The 13824-nt window shown below is 49.7% G+C and overlaps 1 protein-coding gene across 10 annotated transcripts in view; it reads left to right on the top strand.

Moving 5' to 3' along the window:
• The window catches only part of SLC39A11 (solute carrier family 39 member 11), a 422497-nt gene that overhangs the window by 67151 nt on the left and 341522 nt on the right, over nucleotides 1-13824 (top strand). The gene's annotated exons all lie outside the window — the stretch shown is intronic.

Raw genomic sequence — 13824 nt, 5'->3', positions numbered from 1 at the left:
ATCTCTTGCGCTAAGCCACCTTCGTGGATTTAAGCCAGACGTGTGGAGGAGGGTTTCTCGGAAGGTTGAGCATCGTCAGAATATCCTGAAGTGCTGGTAGAAACACACATTGCTAGACTCCGCTCGCAGAGATTCTGGCTCAAGAGGCCTGGCATGGGGCCTTAGAATTTGCATTTCTAGTAAGATCCCAGGTGATGCTCATGTCACTGGTCCAGGGATCACACTCTGAGTAGCTCTGTTGTGGGACTGGCTCGGTCTGCCTCCTTCAGGAATGCCACTAAAGACCTCCGATTTCCCACCTCCACGTTCCCTGGTTGTCTATCTCCTAGGGGCCAAAAGAGTCCTCCTCGGCTTCTTCCCAATCTCCAAGGCCCTGCTGAGAGTTTTGTGCCTGTGTTTCCGATGTGGGCGTATGGTCGGCTTTTGACGACTGCTTCCCACCTGCTACCTGGCTGACGGCAAAATGAATCCGATTTCCGAGGTGCCAAATTGGGGGTGGGGTGGTGGTTCACGCATCCTAGAATGAACGAAACGCAGTAGTTAACCTTCTCTACATGCCTTGAGTGAGAGTGAGGCTCCCGCTGGCCTGGTGGTGGCGGTGGGAGTTTCTCCCCTGTCCCCAAGCCTCCTGGGGCTACTCAGATAGTAAACAGCCCCGCCAGGGTACCCTTTATGTTACCAGGGCTGCGGATTGGGCCAGACGGTTCACTCTGGCGATTTGAACAGAGGCTACCCAGTCTTTTCTTTTCTTTTCTTTTCTTTTTTCTGAACAGTGCTGTTAGAAACTCTCCGATATCATTCAATGCGGCACTCCCATAAAAAGGCGAAAAGGCCTTCTTTGCGCTCTGCTGGTTAAATACCAAAGAGCAGCTGTAAGCAGAGGGGCCGGTGACATGAGTTTGTGGCAACGGGCTGCTTGTCTCCATTAGTGTCATCTACAGAGAGCTTCCCCTTAGACTTAGACACGGGTAGGCCCTGAGGCCACCCAGCTGGTCCCCCCCCTCCCCCCCCCCGCCCCAGGAGCCTGCAGGCATCAGCTTGGCCTGTGTTTTTTTGAGACTATAACGAGCTCCCCAGCAGGCAGTGTCTCCCTGCGCTTCTCATTGCCCTAAGAGAGCCGCTTCTTTGTCTAAGACGGTGGTTCTCCACCCGAGGGGGGGTGAGGGGGGCGCTCTCGCCCCTCAGGAGGCATTGGGCGATGACTGGCGACCTTAGTGGCTGTCACGTTGGGAGGGGGTGCCACTGGCATCTCCTGGGTAGAGGCCCAGGATCCTGCTGAGCATCTGACCACGCCCAGGACGGCGTCCCCCACCACAGAGGATGATGCGGCACAAAATGTCCCCAGTGCTGTGGTTGGAAAATGCTGGCCTGATACGGCAACCACGGACTCCAAGGGGTCGTGCCGGACGGTTGCATTCTTCCTTGACGTGCAGAGGAGCGAGTGAAGGGAGGAAACAAGACAGTTCCGTAGGCAGCGTGCTCCGCCGCTTTCCCGCAGTGCGAGGCCGGCATTGCTAATAAAAAGCTATCATCCACCCGGCGCCACTTGGGGACGGTTTCCCCCGATAGTCAAACAGGAAAAGAAACGGCGCATGCGCAGACTCCCGGCCCCGTTAAGGAACACATTTTATGCAAAAATCCCATGCTCCTGACACTTGAGTGCATATGGGAACACCCCAGGGGGGCCGTTGAAGCTGTAGGTTCTGGCTCGTCTGGTCCAGACGGGGCTGAGATTCTCCACCTCTACCAGGATCGCCACCCGAGACCTGCTAGGTGTGCCCCGTGCGGTGAGTGCATAGGTCACACGTGACGGGCGCGCCCTAACCTGGCCGGCAGCGTTCCTTCACATGTGTGATGTGATGTGGGGTGACCCACCCATCCTGGTTTGCCTAGAACTGTTCTGCGTAAAACCCAAAGTCTTGCATCGGAGAACCCCCGGATGGTCGGTCACTCTAGGAGCCCCACCGTCTTCCCAGGGGAAAGGACAAGGTTGAACCATTCAAATTTCCTTTAATGAGGAAGGCGCAGAGTCCCATGCACGGGGGGGGGGGGGGGGGGGGGGGGACTCAAGGAGAGCTTTGTCTCTATTTTAGTTTCTCTCCCGTTCTGGGGATAGAAGGGGGTATGATGTCAGGAAACCCAGCTGCCTGCCGCTGGGACACGTCTGGTGTCACCAGGACTGGGTTTCTCTCTCTCTCTCTCTGTGAATTATGCTGCTGCAGCCTCCGCTCTTCTCTTCTCCCCATCCCTATTACTCTCTGCTTCCAGATCCTTCCCTACCTCCTCTGGCCAGGCCATTTCCCAGTGCTAAACTTGCAGTATTTCCTGACTGGTATAGTTCTCGAGGGTTTTTGCCCTTAAGGAAGTTGAGTTTTGTGGTGGGTAGAAAGAAAGCGTGAGATGTTTCCAAACTCATAAGTAGCTCATATTCCCAATGGGTAACACATACACATGGCTTATAAAGGTCTGAGGGGCACCTGGGGGGCTCAGTCCATTAAGTGTCTGACTCTTGGTTTCTGCTCAGGTCATGAGCTCACGGTTCGTGAGTTCGAGCCACGAGTTGGGCTCCAAGCTGACCGGGTGGAGCCTGCTTGGGATTCTCTCTCTCCCACTGTCTCTGCCCTCCCCTCCCCACGAAAAAATAAGTAAATAAACTTAAAAACAATGAAAAGTTCTGAGATATGATGTAATTAAGGGCTACCATGCTGGATGGAGTAGAGAGTCTGTGTTGATGTGGATTCGCAGGTGGATGAGGGTAGACTCAGTAAGCACGTCATCTAAACGCTCCGCATGATGGTTTGTTCAATTTCTGTGTAGTTGGCCAAACACTCTGGTTAATTCCTGCCTCTGGGCCTTTGCTTAAACTGGTCTCCCCACCATGATTGCCTTCTCCTCTCCTCTCTGCCTACCCCCATCCCTCACTGTTCTATAAGGATCCCGCCTTTACCATGCCCTTCGCTCTCCCAGCCCTTAATGACCTCTGCTCTAGGACTTTGGGCATGAAATGGGGGTGACACTGCTTTCCAACTGATAGTAACCCCAGTCTGGACCAATGAGGGTTCGAGGATGGGAAAGCCTCCAAGAGAAGAGAATGAATTAGCGCTTACAGTGGGGAGATTATCTTAGGGTGAGCTCCTCCCCAAACCCCCCGCCAGCCTTCTCATCTCAAGCCTCATCGGTCCTTGGGACCAGCAGCTGCTCTGACTTCTCTGATTAATCTTGTCCTTGGGGGTTTCTGTGAGATCCTGTTCTGGAAATCTTGCCTGGGGGTATGCACTGTAAAAATGAAGAGTCTTAAAATATTGTAGGTCATCCCTCATTTATCTGACAAATATTTATTAAGGGTCTTCTCTGTTCACCAGCAGGATAGCACACATTCATTATAATTCCCTTTGGAGCTGAAAAACCTAATTTGTATATGTGTTAGAACAGCAGTGGACAAGTCACATAGTTAGCTGTTTTGCATGGATGTGTTTACGTTGTTCTCCTGGTTTCTGGATGCCGAGGACCATGTGTTTCATTTATTCTGCGGCTGTGATTCCCAGCTTGGGGTTCCTGAGCTTGAAGGGACTGCCTAGTATCATGTTTATTAATTATTAATATTTCCAAAGGCCAAAACGAGGCAAAGGCAAATTAAAATCTAATTTCTTTGCTTTTCGCTGGAATGACAGCCACTTAGCTCTGCAGCTCTGGTATCTCACATTGATCTGAAGCTCTGATTAGTAGTTACATCAGTGTGTCTTGAAGGGATTAAAAATGGGGAAAATAATTAACCCTTGTTTAACATCGCTTGCCTGGCAGAATTCTTTCAAACTATTTTTGGGGGGATGGGGTTAGGAAAATAATAACAGGTGGCTTATAGTTAGCACAGAGGTGGTTACACATGGGACAACCAGTGCTCATTAAAATGAGCACAAAGTAGACTTTGGTATTAAAATGGACCAGAGAGTGCTTCCCCACAGTGGCCATAGAAGGTTCTAGAAGAACTCAGGGTAGCCTTCTCAACCCCAGATGGAGGCACTTCAGGAGACAAGATTCTAAAGTCCAACTGCCATGTGGCCCCCTGATGGCAGCTGGGTATGTATCAGGGGCCCTGCAGGAAGCCCCTCTTTTTTGTACTTTTCTGGAGCTGGTGGGAGGAGAACAGGAGAGTCAGTTTTGACCGCTTTGCCCTGTGCTTGTGGGTACTTCCCTGGGAATATCTGGGGAGCATTTGGGATGACCAGAGGAACGGGTCTCCGGTGGGCAGTGGGAGCTCACCCGTCTGTGGGAGCCTCAGGGCTCAGATGTTCTGTCTGAGCCGTGGCCTCGCCAACCATCTGTCTGCGAAACTGGAAGGCGAGAGTGTGACAGGCTCGCCTGGTGGTGACAGGCGGTCCCCGGGGGGCTCCGGAGGAGCAGGAGCGTGTGCCTGTGGGAGGGAGGGAGGGAGGGAGGGAGGGACCTTCCTTGGGCCTTTGGCTCTCATCGCTTAGAGACTACCTCATTCTGCAGCTGGCCTGTTGAAGAGCTAATGAGGTGCAGACAATTCTTGGAAATGATTGATTAAAATAAATCATGGAAAATTTCAAGGGCACCCGGCTTTCCAAAGAGCTGGGTGTTTTAAACATCCAGGTGCCTTTAGATACAAGCACAGAGTCTGTTTTATGGGCTGATGGTCTTGTGCTGAGGTTTTGTAGTACCTGGATTGGGTGTCTTTACTGGCTTTAGGCATTATGATTTAAGCTCAGTGCAACTTGTTTCCTGTATTCATCTTCTTTTATACCTTACCAAAATATTTTTAAATTATATATATGTTTTTAAAATTTTTAGTTGTTTATTTATCTGCTTTTGGGGGGGGGTAGGGGCAGAAAGAGAGGGGGACAAAGAATCCAAAAAAGGCTCTGAGCTGTCAACACAGAGCCCGACGTGAGGCTTGAACCCATGAACTGTGAGATCATGAGCTGAGCTGAAGTCAGATGCTTAACCAACTGAGCCACCCAGGAGCCCCTGCCAAAATATTTATTTAAAAATAATATTTATTTTATAATTTAATATAAAAGAAACATAGCATTATAGAAAGGGGGAAAAGCTCTACCTTCTCGTCACCCCATGCCCCAACTAATTTGTATGAATTTCCTTCTTAGTCTTCTGTTCCTTGTGTATTTTTTTACTACTGTAATAACAAAATGGCATATTTTTTGTCTATTGCTTTTTTTCACAAAATATGATATCATAAATACTTCCTATGTTGCTATGATCTTTATCATGTTCACTAACCGCATAAAACTCCACTGCATTTATGTTCTGTAATTTGACTATCCTTCGGTTGAACATTCAGATGATCCATATCTTTTTCTCCCTATAATTTAAATGGTTTTATTCAGCGCGTTCCTGAGAAATCCTACTGATGGGCCACCCTCATTAGCAGGAGCAGGGGGCACAGGGCAAAATGCAGGGTTCCATCATTCTGCTTAATTAGGCAAATGATTTATTCGAGTGCCCTTCATGTGGAAGGCTTTCTGTCTGTATTGTTATTGTAGGTCTCCACTGAGGTTTTCTGAACATGCGGCCAGACTGTAAAAGCGTTGCCAATTATGATGACTTTAGGTAAAAGGCCAGCGTGAATCTGTGTCAAGTTTCAATTACGTAGTATTTTGAATTTCCGTAGTATCTTACTATGAAAACAACTACAGTATTCTTGATTCGGAGATGTGTTAAGACACAGAACGGGAAGGTCAGCTGTTCGCAGAATGCCTGGAAAGTACCTGAACCACTTTTATTAGCTCTGGTATCCTGACCCATGTCCCTGTAGTTTTGCTTCCAATAATCATTTTCCTGGTTGAGCTGCGAGGCTGGGACTCTGATCCGACAGCCTAGGATGACTAAGGACTCACAGAGTGTGAAATGTGGGGGAGTTGGGGCCGATGGGAGATGTGGGGGCCAGCCCCGGCTCTGGCACCAACCGGCTGCCGGCCCAGGGTTTGTGTGGCCACCCGGGAAGCCAAGAGGCTTGGACCAGAAGCTCTCGGAGGGGCTTCCCAGCGCTGAATTTTATGGTGTAAGCCACAGTGACGCGCCGCCCTGTGTTAGCCGGAACCTCCATAACAAAGCACCACAGACCGAGTGGCTTACACAACAGAAATGTACTCTCTCGCGGTTCTGGCAGCTGGAATTCTGAAATCAAGGTGTCGCAGCGTTGGCTCCTACTGAGGCGCCCGAAGGAAGGATCCATTCAGGCCTTTCTCCTGGGCTTGCAGATGGCCGTCTTGTCCCTGTGGCTCTTCACGTCGTCTTTCTTGTATATGTGTCCCTGTGTCCAGCTTTCCTTTCTATAGGGACACCAGTCACATTGGGTTAGAGGCCACCCTAATGATCACATCTTGACTTGATCACCTTCGTAAAGACCCCATCTCCAAATAAGCTCCCATTCTGAGGGACTGGGGGTTAGGACTCTAACATGTGAATTTCGGGGGTGGAGGGAGACAGGACATTGGTCAATTGATAAGAGCCCCAACAGTGGAAGTTGAATTGGGAAGTTGGTCTACCTCCCTGTTAGGTTGAGAAAGTCCCCGTTAGCACAAAGAGATGACTTCCTCCCTCCCTCCTTCCCCCTTTTCTTTTCTTTTCTTTTCTTTTCTTTTCTTTTCTTTTCTTTTCTCTTTTCTTTTCTTTTCTTTTTCTTTTCTTTTTGTTTCTTTCTCCCTTCTCCTTCCCCTTCCCTCTTTTTCTTTTTCTTTCTTTCTTTCTGGCACAAAAGAACTCCTCAGCTATACTTGGTAAAGTGTTGGTGCCAGTTTTGTGGTCTGGCACCGTTTTGCTTTGGCAGTTTAATCAGAGAATCAACGTTCAGCATAGGAGGGACCTCAGAGGTCACCTGAGGTCCAGCTCTTACACTTGGCAGTTTCAGAGAGGAAAGAACTGGCCCAAGATTGCCCAGTGAGTTATTGGCAAAAGCAACAACAACAACAAAACAAAACCAAACAAAGAAAAACTTGGAGCTCAAACAGCAGTGCCCCGATTCCTTGGAACCAGCCTGCGTGCTTCCTCCTTGATTTCTTGCGTCACTGCTGACACCCTGTCAGGCCCTCAAGTCCAAGGGCACACGTGGCTTAAATGACAAATACCTCCCTTCGTGGCCACACGGATGCTGTGGTGCACAAGCTCACAGAGCCAAAGGAGGGCTTTACTGAACAAGAACTCAGGTGTCTGAGAAGGTTCTTTGGCTAGGGGGGTGTTTTATCGGTTTTATTCACCTTTCACAGAGATGGTTTTTGGGAGAAATTTGAAGTGATGTGTTTAAGGATGAGTTAGGTTTCCCTACAGTGATTTGTCATGGGGGGTGGGGTGGGAGGATTGGAGGGGCAGGCATGGAAGAGACAGGAATCTTGGCCCATCTGGCAGAAAGACTAGCGGGAAAATACGGCATGAGTTCACTTAGGGATGGATCCTTCAGAAAAATGGAGAGCCTGGTCAGATGTCTGGGGAGCTGGTACCCATCTGCCCAAGCAGGGAAGGGATGGGGAGGGTGGGGTCATCGTGTGTTTTTGCTAGGGGCAATTCCTGGCGCTTGGGGGCTTTCCCGCCTGCACGTGGTAGAAACGTTTGGACTCAGGGTGTATTGTTCCCTGGTGGCCGAGACAAAATGCCACAGCCTAGGGGACCTAAAACAACAGAAATGGATTCCCTCACACTTCCGGAGGCCACAAAATCAGAAAATGAGCTGCAGGGCCACGCTCTCTGAAGGCCCTTGGGGAATCCTTCCTTGCCCCATCCAGCTGGTGGTGGCTCCTGGTCCCCCTTGGCTGTGGCCACATCACTGCGGGCTCTGCCTCTATCTTAACGTGGCTTTCTTGTCCCCATGTCCTTGTCTTCATTTCCCCTCTATCTCTTGTAAGTACGCGTGTCACTGGATGTAGCACCACCTGGTTAATCCAGGATGACCTCTTCTCCAGACCTGCAAAGACCCTTTTCCCAAATAACGTCACATTCATGGGCACCAGGGGTTAGGATTTAAAGGTATCTTTTGGGGCGCCTGGGTGGCTTAGTCGGTTAAGCATCTGAGTCTTGATTTCAGCTCAGGTCATGATCTCATAGTTTGTAGGATCGAGCCCCGAGTGGGGCTCCGGGGTGACAGCACAGAGCTTGCTTGGTATTCTCTCCCTCTCTCTCTGCCCCTCTGTTCATGCATGCATTTGCATGCTTTCTTTCTCTCTAAATAAATAAATTTTTAAAAATTTTAAACATAATCTTTGGGGGCAACCATTCAATGCACTACATGGGGCTTCTCGGATGACTCCGCACAGCACCCATGCATTTCCAGCCCCGGGCTTGCCCCCCCCCCTTGCCCCCCAATCCGGTCTGATGGGACCTGGAGAGACTTGGAGGTCTGCTCCTCTCTCTGACTACGGACGGCTGAGAGACCACCTCCCCATCTTCTTGCCTTCTGCATGAGAGGGGGGTTCCCTTCCCACCATCCCATCTACTGTGGCTCCTGGTTGGCTGGTCCTATTGACAGTTTGACAGTAGGAAACCACCGTCCTCTCTGGAAAGTTTTGTCCACCCCTATCCTCGGGCCTCTATGAGCCTCAGCTAGTGAGATGACTTTAGTTTCTGCTCCTGCTTGGAAAGAGGAATAACGTTTATTGCAAGCCTGCCTCCCTCCCCATTCCCTGGGGCCTCTTAGGGTCTTTGCAAACCCCCAAAGAACTCCTGCGTTTTGTGGTCTCATCCCATATTGCACCAAGCATATATTAAAATGCTCCCACATCCCATGTTAAGTATGTTCTTTCCCCCATAAAATAATCAGGAAGATTTTTATAATTTTGCCTTGGAAATCATTTGGCTCCAGGCTGATTTAATTTATGATCGGCTGTGATTTCTTGGCCGTTATTGTGCATACTTAGAAATTCTCCTGAAGTGAGAAAAGCTAACCTCTGATTGTTATTTGAATGTAATTAAATTTTTATGAACACCAAAGTCAACAATTAACAAGGTTTTATAGACATTTAAACACTTATTAATTTAAATTTCCAGGTTTTTTTTTCTTATTGAGCTAAAAATCCAATATTTTTTTCAATGCTTACCCATTTCATGGGCTGCTGGAAAACTTGGGGACCCCAGATACCGGTCCACTAGCTTCTGATGGCTAAGATGGCCCTGCTCTTCCCTTGGCCTCGCCTCATCCTTCCTGGAGTTTCTCCTTCCCAAGTCCCAGGCTTCTCCAGCAGGGTGTCCAGCCCCTCTCTGCAGTCTCCTGGGACTGCCCGTGTCCCCTCCCCAAGCCGCCTGACACCAGCACCTTGGACTGTCACTTATGTTTTCCCTCTGCCCTGAACGTCCTGGTTCCCAATCTCTCTGGGGACTTCTGTTCTTTGGATAACCCACCCTGGCCCAATTTCCTAATTTTGACATCATGACCTTCTTCAGTCTGGCCCCACCATCCCAGCACCTGTGACAGGGCCAGCTTCATGGGCGTGAGACCAATTTGGGAGTTCAGGGTCTCGTGCTCAGAAAGGCTCTGCACTTGGTTTAATGCCCTGCTGTCACCATCTTGAGATTTCCTAATAATTTTATCTTCGAACTTGGGTTTTGTAAGCAAAATCTGCTGGGACCCTGGAGTCCTCAGTGAAAAGAAGGGCTTTATTAGTTAGTCCTTTTTTTAATGTTTATTTTGGGGGGAGCAGAAAGAGAGGGAGACAGAGGATCCAAAGCAGGCTCTGCGCTGACAGCTTCGAGCCTGATGCGGGGCTCGATGTGAGCTTGATGTGGGGCTTGAACTCAGGAACCGTGAGATCATGACCTGAGCTGATGTCGGATGTTTAACTGACTGAGCCACCCAGGTGCCCCTTAATTAGTACTTTTTTTTTTAAAGCTTATTTATTTTATTTTGAGAGAGAGAGAGAGACGGTGCGAGATGGGGAGGGGCAGAGAGAGGGAGACACAGAATCCCATGCAGGCTCCAAGCTGCTAGTGCAGAGCCTGACACAGGTGTTTGATCCCATGAAGCCCTGAGATCATGACCTGAGCCAAAGCCAAGAGTCTGACACTTAACTGACAGAGCTACCCAGGTGCCCCTTAATGAGTATTTTAATGGCACTCTTCCGCCTACCTTTTGAATAAGTGGTCCCCTGTTTGCATTTTGTGCCAGGCCCTACAAACTGTGTAGTCTGTCCTGCCTAGTCATGACGGTGGGCAGGGGCCGAGTGTGGGTCCTGGTGGTTCACGGTGTCACCGGAGAAAGGCACCAGTGAAATCAGATGCTTCCAGGCAAACCCAAGTGTGTTAGTTTCCTTGGGCTGCAGAAACAGAGTACGGAAATCCTTGTCGTTTGAACCACCACAGATTTCTCATCTTACAATTCTGGATGTCAGAAGGGCCAACAGAAGGGCTAAGATCGAGGTACTGGCGGGGGCTGTGCTCCTTCTGGGGACTCTGGGGGCCAATCCATTTCCTTGCCTTTCTGACTTCTCGAGGCCGCTGGCATCCGTTTGCCCTGACCTCTGTTCACATCCTCATGCCTCCTATCCTCCTTTGACTTTGCTGCCTCCGTCCTTTCTCTTGTGGGGGCCCTTGTGATGACGCTCCGCCCGCCCAGAGAACCCAGGGTAATCTCCCCACCTCGAGCTCCTTTGCTCAACCGCAGCTGCAAATACCCTTTTTCAGTGGGAGGTCCCCATTCATGGGTTTCAGGGACGAGGAGGACGTGGGCCTCTTCTGCCTACCAGAGGAAGCTATTGGTTTTCCAGCTTAAATCTCTAAATATGCACCCAGGGCACATTAGGTTTCGTGGGTTCTGAAGTTTATACAATTTTAAGGGTCCTCTTTAAGAAAAAAAATTAGAAATTTTGATATTAAAATGAATATTACTTTAGTCTGAGGAAGAAATCACAAGACCTTAGATTGAGGCCCTTTTCTTCTGAGGCTTCTGGGCAGTTATCAGCAATGACATGTGCCCTGGTCTGCTAGGTGGTAAACCTAGAACATTCTCCACTTCCTGCAACCTAGGTGCTCAGTTGATCTTGGAGTACCGGGGTCCCACAGAGTGCCTAGTATGGATCAGAGGCTTGTGAAATAGGCATTGAGTAAAGGCAGGCAGGTAGGAAAGAAGGAAGGAAGAAAGGAAGGAAGGAAGGAAGGAAGGAAGGAAGGAAGGAAAGAAAGAAGGAAGGGGAGGAGGAAGGAAGAAGGGAAGGAAGGAAAGAAGGAAGTTAAGAAAGGAAAGAAAGAAGTTAGGAAAGGAAGGAAGGAAAGAAAGAAAGAAAGAAGGGGAGGAAGAAGGAAGAAGGGAAGGAAGGAAAGAAAGAAGGAAGGGGAGGAGGAAGGAAGAAGGGAAGGAAGGAAAGAAAGAAAGAAGGAAGGAAGGAAAGAAGGAAGGGGAGGAGGAAGGAAGAAGGGAAGGAAGGAAGGAAAGAAAGAAGGAAAGAAGGAAGTTAGGAAAGGAAAGAAGGAAGTTAGGAAAGGAAGGAAGGAAGGAAAGAAAGAAGGAAGGAAGGAAAGAAGGAAGGAAAGAAAGAAGGAAGGGGAGGAGGAAGGAAGAAGGGAAGGAAGGAAGGAAAGAAAGAAGGAAAGAAGGAAGTTAGGAAAGGAAAGAAGGAAGTTAGGAAAGGAAGGAAGGAAAGAAAGAAGGAAGGAAGGAAAGAAAGAAGGAAGGGGAGGAGGAAGGAAGAAGGGAAGGAAAGAAAGAAGGAAAGAAAGAAGGAAGTTAGGAAAGGAAGGAAGGAAAGAGGAAAGGAAAGAAGGAAGAAGGAAGGAAGGAAGGAGGGAAGGAAGGGAGGAAGGAGAGACAGCCAAGAGATAATCATTCAGGCTGCCATGATGGGTGCTGGGCTGGGCGTTGGGTGATTCACTCCAGTCACTGTCTTAGGATGGGGAGCCTGAGGCTGGGAGGGTTTGGGAGGGGCTGGGGAATTTGTCCAAGGAAACTCATGTGCCAGGCTGAGATTCTTCTTGGCTGTCAGCTCTATGACCTCCTAAGAGAAATCAAGATCTCGGACAGCGAGGGAGGGAGAAGGGGAAGCGGGAAGAAGGGGTAGAGAAGGAAAGACCCAGGACCCACTGGGCTGGATCCCTTGTGCCCATCTCATAGCTCTTCTCCACGTCCCCCAACCCGGGGTGTTTGGCTGCAGACACTGCCACTATCCCCACCCCCGCCTCCATTCTGCCCCTATGCTGCAAGGGGGAGGCCCTGCCAGCTTGCTTCCCCAGGTCAAGCCACAGTAAAGGGCCACCATTCTGCTGCCCTGAGGCTCCTTTGCTGACTGTCAACATCACTTAGTTTTATGGCCTTTAGATACTCGGGAGGCAGCCCTCATAGCCTGCCTAACACCCGCCTCTCATTAGTGCCTGCTACTGTGTGTGTGTGTGTGTGTGTGTGTGTGTGTGTGTGTGTGTGTTTGTGTGTTTACGGTTCACTGGGGGAAGGAAAGAAATTCTGAGATTTGTTTCTTGGGGGTCGGCCACCCAGCCTGAGGTCAGCCCGAGGCTCTGCTGACCGGGGTGTTGATTTCGTCCTGTGAACCCTGTATGTCCGATGCAGGAAGAGTGCCCTCTCTGGAGTCAGCTGGGCTTGGGTTCCCATACTACCCTGTCAACCTGGGGTCCCGACAGAGCTTTCCTGAGACTCAGTCTCCTTATCTGTTAAATGGAGTGTCACAGCCCATTTGGGCTGCTGTCACCAACCACCACAGACTGGGTGGCTGATCCCCAAGAGAAACTGATCAGTCACAGATCTGGAAGCTGGAAATCCCAGATCAGGGGGTGCCAGCGTGGTGGGGCTGAGGGACCTGTTCTGGGTCACGGACTCCTCATGTGTCTCCACACGGCGGAAGGTGGGGGAGGGAGCTCTCTAGGGTCCTCTTTGTAAGGACACTAATCCCACGCAGGAAGGCTCCACTCATGAAATTCATATGTCTAACCCCCAATATGACTGCATTTGGAGATAGAGCATTTTGGAGGTAAGTAAGCTTAAATGAAGCCATAAGGGTGGGGGTCCTCATGCGATAGGGTTGGTGGCCTTATAAGAAGAGGAAGGGAGAGAGAGAGATCTCTCTTCCTCCACAAGAGGACAGTGAGAAAGCAGCTGTCTGCAAGCCGGGAAGATAGCTCTTACCAAGAACCAAATCTGCACCTTGATCTTGGACCAATCCTAGACTTCCTGTTTCTAGAACTGTGAGGCAATAAATGGCAGCTGTTGAAGCCAGCCCCCGCCCCACCCCCCAGCCCTTCCCTGATCGGTGGTATTTTCTTGAGTAAGACACCTGGTCTGGTTCTGTTGGGTCTGAGAATCTCCTGAGGGCAGAGAGCCCCTACAGTCACCAGGCCATCTCATTTCCTGACACGGTGCGCAAATGTGGTGCCACCCTCAATGGGGATGACAGCTTTTTACTGGACACAAGATGCCAGCTCCTATTGAATCCTCTGGTGTGTGGCACTGTAGTTATGAACAGTTTTTCTGACCTGGTCACCCTCTGGTAGGTTCCTGAGACAAAACATAGGACACCCAGTTAAATCAGAATTTCTGGTAAACAATGAAGGTGAAATATATTTTTAGCATATGTATGTCCCAAATGTTGCACAGGACACACGCTAAAACACGATTTGTCTTTTATTATTTATTTATTAACGTTTTATTTATTTTTGAGACAGGGAGAGAGAGCATGAACAGGGGAGGGTCAGAGAGAGGGAGACACAGAATCTGAAACGGGCTCCAGGCTCTGAGCTGTCAGCACAGAGCCCGACGTGGGGCTTGAACCCACGGACCGTGAGATCGTGACCTGAGCCGAAGTCGGACGCTTAACCGACTGAGCCACCCAGGCGCCCCTATTTTTAAAAAATTTTAATTAA

The sequence above is a fragment of the Acinonyx jubatus genome, chromosome E1 (genome assembly GCF_027475565.1).
Source record: "Acinonyx jubatus isolate Ajub_Pintada_27869175 chromosome E1, VMU_Ajub_asm_v1.0, whole genome shotgun sequence".
Taxonomy (NCBI): Eukaryota; Metazoa; Chordata; class Mammalia; order Carnivora; family Felidae; genus Acinonyx; species Acinonyx jubatus.
This window is presented reverse-complemented; position numbering and strand designations above follow the sequence as displayed.